Genomic DNA, 7,245 nt, shown 5'->3' with positions numbered 1-7,245 from the left:
GTAGGTACGCCCTGTAACTTTCGAGCGCATAGCCCGCCAGACGCACACGCGATGACAGACAGAATGACAGACAGAATGGCAGAATGACAGACAGAATGACAGACAGAAGTATCGACCGATTTATATATATAGATTACTGTATTTCTATTAGTATTTTTATCATTGCTATGCCATATTTATTCCAATGTTGGGAGGACTCGTAAAAATCAACATATCATTGTGCAGTACACACGTCTGCTACATATATGACAAATAAAAATTGAATTGAATTGAATTGAATTCATCAGCTGAGGGAGAGTGGTAGGTGGTAATCAGCAGGAATAAAAAGCTAGTATCAGTAATGGTAACCATGAAACTATCGGATTGTAAAAAAAACATCTGGTTCGATAATGTCCTTTAGGGAAGGAAATCTGCCGCCCGTACCTGGTCTGGCCTATATGTGACTCCAGACCCACAGCAATGTGGTTGACTCTTAACTTCCCTCTGAAAGCAAGTCACTCAGATGTAACTAACTCCCTACCTAACAGCACTGTGGGAGTAACTTCACCACACAGACTGCAGCGGTTCAAGAAGGTGCCTCACCACCACCTTCTCAAGGGCAATTAGGGATGGGCAATAAATGCTGGCCTTGCCAGCGACGCCCAAATCCCATAAATGAAAAAAAATCATCAGCTGGGGGAGGGCAGTAGGTGATAATCGGCAGGAGGTTACCTTGCCCATGTTTGAACTGATGCCATCCGATTTTATGAGGGGCCTACATAAAGTGAATAGGAAAGACCAATTTCCCCTAGCAGAGAGGTCAATAACCAGGGGGCATAGATTTAAAGTAATTGGTAGAAGGATTAGAGGGGAGTGGAGAACCTTTTACACTCAGAGGGCAGGGTGGGTGGGAGGTGGTCTGGAACTCATTGCTTGAAAGGGTGGTAGAGGCAGAAACGCTCATCACATTTAAAAAGTACTTGGATATGCACTTGAAGTGCCGCAACCTCCAAGGCAATGGACCAAGAGCTGGAAAGTGGGATTAGGCTGGACAGCGCTTTTTCAGCCGGCAAAGACACGATGGGTCAAATGGCCTCCTTCTGTACTGTAGATTTCTATGATTCTATACCCAGGGATGGTGATGGAGGAGTCTGGGATATTGGTTGATAGGTATGATTCGAGCCCGGGAATGGGAGGCTAGAGCTCTGGACACCCCATTATAGGAGAGGTATTCGAGCCCGGGAATGGGAGGCTAGAGCTCTGGACACCCCATTATAGGAGAGGTATTCGAGCCCGGGAATGGGAGGCTAGAGTTCTGGACACCCCATTATAGGAGGGGTATTCGAGCCCGGGAATGGGAGAGTGAATTCAGGACACCCCATTATAGGAGGGGTATTCGAGCCCGGGAATGGGAGAGTGAATTCAGGACACCCCATTATAGGAGGGGCATTCGAGCCTGGGAATGGGAGGGTGAGTTCTGGACACCCCATTATAGGAGGGGTATTCGAGCCCGGGAATGGGAGGGTGAGTTCTGGACACCCCATTATAGAAGAGGTATTCGAGCCCGGGAATGGGAGGGTAGAGTTCTGGACACCCAATTATAGGAGGGGTATTCGAGCCTGGGAATGGGAGGGTAGAGTTCTGGACACCCCATTATAGAAGAGGTATTCGAGCCCGGGAATGGGAGGTTAGAGTTCTGGACACCCCATTATAGGAGGGGTATTCGAGCCCGGGAATGGGAGGGTGAGTTCTGGACACCCCATTATAGGAGGGGTATTCGAGCCCGGGGAGCGGGTGCGATGACTGCTGTCTGTAAATTAGGTCACCAGCTCACAGTGTAAGAGTTGGCTTTGGTCCTTTTCCAGGTCCGGTGCCCCCCAGGCTGCGAGGAGGTCCTGACTCGTGTTCGGGGAGAGTCGAGGTGTACAACCATTCCACCTGGGGCACGGTTTGCGATCATAACTGGGACTTCTTGGATGCCTCGATTGTCTGCAGACCAGCTCAAATGTGGGGCTGCCATGTCCTGTGAGCACCGGCTTCACCCCAGGGGTAGGCCCCATCTGGCTGGATGATATAGGGTGTGTTGGGACGGAGGCGACCATCACTGAGTGCCCGGCAGACCAGCGGAATATCAGCAACTGTAACGCACAGCCAGGATGCTGGAGTTACTTGCTCAGGTCAGCAGTAATGGTGCGCGACACTGAAGTGTGTGGAACGTTCTGACCCCACACAGAGCAGGAAAGGCTTAGGCTCTATCCCCGGCCTGTGCTCAGTTAGCAGGTCACACCCAGTGTGGTACTGAGCTCCCCAGACACACAAACAGAGCAGGAAAGTCTCAGGCTCCATCCCCGGCCTCTGCTGAGTTAGTGGATCACACCCGGTGTGGTACTGAGCCCCCCCAGACACACAAAACACACACACAGAGCAGGAAAGGCCCAGGCTCAATCCCTGGCCTGTGCTGAGTTTAGCAGGTCACACCCGGTGTGGTACTCAACCACACACAAAACACAAGTGATGAAATATATGCCTTCATCAGCCCATGTGTTTTACCTGCTTTGTATTGTGTGAACCGCCCCCCTTTTGTTTCTATTGTGTGTATTGGCTACGCCCCTGTCTTTTGCCATATAAAGGTCCTCAAGAGCTGTATGAGTCATTTCTACAGATGAACCCGATGTGGGAAGACCTGCAATGCTGCAATATTCTTAGTGATTAAAAGCCTTCAGTTGAATCCTTGTCTTTGAGTTATTGATGGCATATCACACACACCGAGCAGGAAAGGCCCAGGCTCCATCCCCGGCCCGTGCTGAGTTAGCTGATCACTTGAAAGGCTGAATGGGCCTACTCCTGTTCCTATATAACAGGCCCAAGGGGCTGAATGGCCGCTTTCTGTTCCTGTGTAACAGTTTCAAGGAGCTCAATGGCCTCCTTCTGATTCTTTGTAACAGGCTTGGGGGGCTTAATGGCCTCCTGTTCCTATGTAACAATTTTAAGGGGCTGAATGGCCTCCTCCTGTTCCTTCGAGGAGGGAGGGGAAACTAGTGCTGATTAAAACCACAGGAGGAGAAAGGTCCAAACCTTGTGTTGTCCCTGGCAGGTCGTTTCCCGGTCAGACTGGCAGACGGGAACAACATATGCTCGGGGAGGGTGGAGATCTTTCATAACTCCACCCTGGGGAACAGTCTGCAATGAGGGCTGGAGCCTCACCGACGGGGACATTGTGTGCAAGCAGCTGAACTGTGGGAAGGCCGAGTCGGTAACCGGGGCCTACCGTGGCCGAGGAAATGGGGAGGTCCTGCTGAGCGGTGTCAAGTGTGATGGGACGGAGCGCTCGCTGGACCGATGCCTTTCCAACCTAGTCAGTGCCAACAACAGTGCCTGTGGTCAGCACGCTGGGGTCATCTGCTCAGGTGAGTCGTGAGCTTTCATTACGCTTGTCGTAACACAACCTGCTGTTCCACACCTCTCGCACCAAGTCCTGTTCACCCCTCACCCCCTGAGCTCGCTGACCTACATTGGCTCCCGGTCAGGCAACGCTTCGATTTTAAAATTCTCATCCTAGTCTCAAAATTCTTCCATGGCCTTGCCCCCTCCCTATCTCAATAACCTTCTCTAGCCATACGATTCTCACCCTCCTGTTCAAATCCCTCCATGGCCCATCACCCACTTCCTAGCTCTGTAACCTTCTCCAACCCTACAATTCTCATACTCATCTTCACATCCCTCTATGGACCTAGCTCTTCCCCATCTCTGTAACCTCCTTTGTCCCTACGATTCTCATATTCATCTGTACAGTGCTCCGTCAGTACTGCCCCTGCAACAGTGCAGTGTTCCCTCAGTACTTCCCCGCTGAGAGTGCAGCACTGCCTCTGTGCTGTCCTTCTGACAGTGCAGCGCAATCTCAGTACTGCCCCTCCAACAGTGCAGCGCTCCCTCAGTACTGCCCCTCCGACAGTGCAGCACTCCCTCAGTACTGATCCTCCAACAGTGCAGCACTCCCTCAGTACTGATCCTTTGACAGTGCAGCGCTCCCTCAGTACTGCCCCTCCAACAGTGCAATGCTCCCTCAGTACTGCCCCTCCGACAGTGCAGCACTCCCTCAGTACTGCCCCTCCAACAGTGCAGCGGCCCTCAGTACTGCCCCTCCGACAGTGCAGTGCTCCCTCAGTACTGCCCCTCCGACAGTGCAGCGCTCCCTCAGTACTGCCCCTCTGACAGTGCAGCGCTACCTCAGTACTGCCCCTTCAACAGTGCAGCGTTCCCTCAGTACTTACCCTCCGACAGTGCAGCACTCCCTCAGAACTGCCCCTGACAGAGCAGAGCTCTCTCAGTACTGCCCCTCCAACAGTGTAGTGCTCCCTCAGTACTGCCCCTCCGACAGTGCAGTGCTCCCTCAGTACTGCCCCTCCGACAGTGCAGTGCTCCCTCAGTAATGCCCCTCTGACAGTGCAGAGCTCCCTCAGTACTGCCCTTCCGACTGTACAGTGCTCCCTCAGTACTGCCCCTCTGACAGTGCAGAGCTCCCTCAGTACTTCTCCTCTGACAGTGCAGCACTCCCTCACTAATGCCCCTCCGTCAGTGCAGTGCTCCCTCAGTACTTCCCCTCCGACAGTGCCGCACTCCCTCAGTACTGCCCCTCCGACAGTGCAGTGCCCCCTCAGTACTGGCCCTCCGACAGTGCAGTGCCCCCTCAGTACTGCCCTCCGACAGTGCAGCGCTTCTTCAGTACTGCCCCTCCGACAGTGCAGCACTTCATCAGAACTGCCCCTCTGACAGTGCAGAGCTCCCTCAGTACTGCCCCTCCGACAGTGTAGTGCTCCCTCAGTACTGCCCCTCCGACAGTACAGTGCTCCCTCAGTACTGCCCCTCCGACAGTGCAGTGCTCCCTCAGTACTGCCCCTCTGACAGTGCAGAGCTCCCTCAGTACTGCCCCTCCAACAGTGCAGCGCTCCCTCAGTACTGCCCCTCTGACAGTGCAGTGCTCCCTCAGTACTGCCCCTCTGACAGTGCAGAGCTCCCTCAGTACTCCCCCTCCGACAGTGCAGCACTCCCTCAGTACTGCCCCTCCGTCAGTGCAGTGCTCCCTCAGTACTGCCCCTCCGACAGTGCAGTGCTCCCTCAGTACTGCCCCTCTGACAGTGCAGAGCTCCCTCAGTACTGCCCCTCCAACAGTGCAGCGCTCCCTCAGTACTGCCCCTCCAACAGTGCAGTGCTCCCTCAGTACTGCCCCTCTGACAGTGCAGAGCTCCCTCAGTACTTCCCCTCCAACAGTGCAGCACTCCCTCAGTACTGCCCCTCCGTCAGTGCAGTGCTCCCTCAGTACTTCCCCTCCGACAGTGCAGCACTCCCTCAGTACTGCCCCTCCGACAGTGCAGTGCCCCCTCAGTACTGCCCCTCCGACAGTGCTACACTCCCTCAGTACTGCCCTTCTGACAGTGCAGTGCCCCCTCAGTACTGCCCCTCCGACAGTGCAGCGCTCCCTCAGTACTGGCACCGGAAGTTTTGGCCTGGATTTTGTGCTCAAGGCTCTGGAGTGGTTCTCGAGCCGACGACCTCCTGACCCCGAGGCGAGACACTGAGTCATGGCTGACACAGGAGGAGGTTCGAATTGGAGGGTGGAAGGTGATGAACCCCTTTCTGTTACTTGTGTTCCAGGAGGGGGTTTGGTGAGACTGGAAGATGGAGACGACATGTGTCGTGGGAGAGTGGAGATCCTACACCACTCTGTCTGGGGAACGGTTTGCAGCGATTACTGGGACCTGCACGATGCGCAGGTCGTGTGCCGGCAGCTCAACTGTGGGAGGGCAGTTTCGGTCACCACCGGAGCCTCCTTTGGGCAGACCAGCAGCCCAATCTGGTTAGATGACGTGCGCTGTGATGGGACTGAGTCGCGCCTCGATCGATGTGTTGCGACACCATGGGGCAAACATAACTGTTGGCACAGCGACAATGCTGGAGTTCAGTGCTCAGGTAACATTGCGCTAACCCGGTCAGAATGGGCACCGGCAGATCTCCCAGTCGGGCACTGTTCGGTGAGTGAGCGAGTCTTGGCTTGTGTGGAGTTGGCCGATCTATTGTGTGCAGTTTTGGTCATATTGTGTGCAGTTTTGGTCGCCTTATCTGAGGAAGGTTGTTCTTGCCATGGAAGGAGTGCAGCGAAGATTCACTGGGCTGATACCTGGGATGGCAGGAATGATGTATGCGGAGAGATTGTGTTGATTGGGCTTATACTCACTGGAGTTTAGAAGATTGAGAGGGGATCTCATCGAAACCTATAAAATTCTGTCAGGCCGAGATAGACTAGATGCAGGATGGATGTTCCCGATGGCCGGGGAGTCCAGAACCAGGGGTCGTAGTCTAAGGATAAGGGGTAAGCCATTTAGGACTGAAATGAGGAGGAATTTCTTCACCCAGTGTGATGAAATATTCCATTCATCACTCATCAGTATTTCTCTGCCTGTGACTGTGGTTGGTTTCAGCTTCATTTCCATTGTATTGTACTGTGTGTAGGGCTCCGCCCATACCTGGCTCCTATGTAAGCTGGCGCAGCCTGCAGCACATCCAGTACGGCAGACCTCTGGATGGAAGATACATTCTCCTCTGTGTGTTACCTTCTAAGTCAATAAAAGCCTTGTTTTGTTTCGCTAACATCGAGTCTCGGATTTATTGAGGCACATCAATTTTATTGACTTAATTTTCAACACAATGGATCAACTCTTGAAACCCGAACGTTTGGATTTGGACCAGCATGCTTCGGACGCATCGGCACGCTTCGGACACTGGTTTATGTGTATGGAATTCTTCCTGGATAATTCCGCAGCCGTCAAAGACGCTACGGACGCTGCTTGTATGAAACTCGGAATTCTGCGGAATTGGGTAAGCCACCGGGTTTACCCCCTCATCCAAGACGCCGACACGTACCCGGCCGCCTGCGACATCTTAAAGGCGCATTACCAGCAGCCTACGAATGAGGTGTATGCTAGGCATCTGCTCGCTACTCGCGCACAGCGACCTGGGGAATCGGTGGAGGAGTTCCTAGGCACCCTGAAAACGCTTCACCCTACTTACCGACCAGCGGTCGGTAGCGTTTATGTTCAATAATAAACAGAGGGGGAAGATAAAAATGATAAGATTCTTAGGTGGCGGATCGAGCTCTCCACCTTCGATTATGACATCATTTACCGGCCAGGGGCCCTTAACGAATCCCCCGACGCCCTCTCATGAGGGATGTGTGCCAGCGCCACCGGGGATCAGCTACAGACCCTCCAC

General features: G+C 53.6%; 1 pseudogene; it reads left to right on the top strand.

Moving 5' to 3' along the window:
* Positions 1 to 996: 996 nt before the first annotated feature.
* LOC147095578 (scavenger receptor cysteine-rich domain-containing protein DMBT1-like) overlaps positions 997 to 7,245 on the top strand; it is a 38,123-nt pseudogene continuing 31,874 nt past the window's right edge.

The sequence above is a fragment of the Somniosus microcephalus genome, unplaced genomic scaffold (genome assembly GCF_052327205.1).
Source record: "Somniosus microcephalus isolate GS21.2 unplaced genomic scaffold, FLI_Smic_1.0 unresolved_chr1, whole genome shotgun sequence".
Taxonomy (NCBI): Eukaryota; Metazoa; Chordata; class Chondrichthyes; order Squaliformes; family Somniosidae; genus Somniosus; species Somniosus microcephalus.
Note: the sequence above shows the minus strand (reverse complement) of the source record. Positions and strands in the feature narration are given on the sequence as shown.